We start from the raw sequence: 1,854 nt of genomic DNA on the forward strand, positions 1-1,854 counted from the left end.
CCTTATCGGGACTGTCACGTTAAGTTGGCAGTATACAACTACTTTATCGCATCACTACTGCTTAAGTCTCTCTGAGAGATTTAGAAATGTATTATTTCTAAAAAATTATTGATAAATGATAAAAAAAATCACCCTGTTGCAATATCTATGTTAAGTTCTTTATTAAAATCTTTTCCAAACTAAATGATGTGTGAACGTATGAATATATATGTAGATACATATATGTGGGTGCATATGAATGCCTGAATGTTTGAACGTATATGTATGTATGTACGTACCGTGTATGAATTTTTATATGTATATGCATGTCTAAACGCCTGTATGTATGAATGTATGCATATATGTACGTATGTATGTGTGCCTTTGTGTGTATGCACGTATGTATGAATGTATGTATGCATGTGTGTATGCATGTATTTACGTATGCATGTATGTATGCATGTATATACGTATGCATGTATGTATGCGTGTGTAGTGTGTGTGTTTGTGTGTGTGTGTGTGTGTGTGTGCGGGCGTGCGTGCATGCGTGCGTGTACACGTAAGTACGATTTTTCTTTCAGATTTACTAAAAAAACGTGGCAATATTTTTTATTTTAAAATCAACGCCAGATCTAAATGAAGAGAAACTTGGACTATTCCACTTTTCTGAGGTCCGTCCTAAATCTCCGACCCTCACAACAAGCACTATATATACACCCTAACCGGAGACCTCACCCGCCGCCATCTGGCACCTTGAATAGTTTTTAACGTACTCTACTTTGTTGAAAGCATTCAGGGCATGGCTACGGTTTGGTTATATCACCCACGATTTCGCCCCCTCCTACTAGACTATGAGGTCTTTATAGCGCCATAGGCCTTCCTTCCTTCCTAACTAAAAAGACAAAAAAGAAATTTCTTCCAGGGATACATTGACACGTCTGATGGAGAATATATATTACTTTGAAATATTGGCACAAGGCCAGCAACTTCAGGGGAGGGGTAAGTCGATTACATCGACCCCAGTATTCAACTGGTACTTATTTTATCCATCCCGGAAGGATGAAAGACAAAGTCGATCTCGGCGGTATTTGAATTCAGAACGTAAAGGCGGACGAAATGCCGCTAAGCAATTCGTCCGGTGTGCTAAATGGTTAGCATATATTGTAAAAGTGAATGGTTCATCAAGATGGATGCTTTAAACAGAAAGAGAAAGTTGTGAACGACGAGAACTGGGATGGAGTTTGGGAGTTGGCAGCAGATCTTTTAGGATGTGGACACTTCTTTCCAGTACCAACAAGGAAGAAACCTGATATGGTGAACTGGTGGAGGAACCTTAGAAAGTGCGCCTTATTGAATTAACTGATCCACATGATGACAATATTGATGTTGCTCAGATTAGTAAAGATGAGCATTGTGAGATGTAGCTAGAAGACTAAAGATGCTGGTTGAAGTGCAGAGCACTCTCCTGTAGAAGTTGGATGTAGACTTACTGTTTAAGCAAGTTGAACAAGCAATCGTTTGGTTAGTTGGATATTTAACCAATTCACTAATACTAAAGGAGTGGAATTATGGTGGTGATGATCTCTAGATGGACTTAAGACCGAATACTTTTCAGTCGATCCAGTAGGTGGAGCCAAACATCAGTGAGGGAGTGCCGTTGAGAGAAATCTCTATTGATGATCCTTGAAACCTGCCGAGCCTGGTGTGCGGAGCCTTGGATTGGCAACGCTTTCACAAGTGAGATGTTTACATATCTCTCATGAATGACTGTTTGAATGTATATATGTACTATGTTTGTATGTATGTATGTATGTATGTATGTATGTATGTATGTATGTATGTATGTACTACGTATGTATGTATGTATGTATGTAT

This window comes from Octopus bimaculoides, chromosome 22, assembly GCF_001194135.2.
Source record: "Octopus bimaculoides isolate UCB-OBI-ISO-001 chromosome 22, ASM119413v2, whole genome shotgun sequence".
In the NCBI taxonomy this organism is placed as follows: domain Eukaryota; kingdom Metazoa; phylum Mollusca; class Cephalopoda; order Octopoda; family Octopodidae; genus Octopus; species Octopus bimaculoides.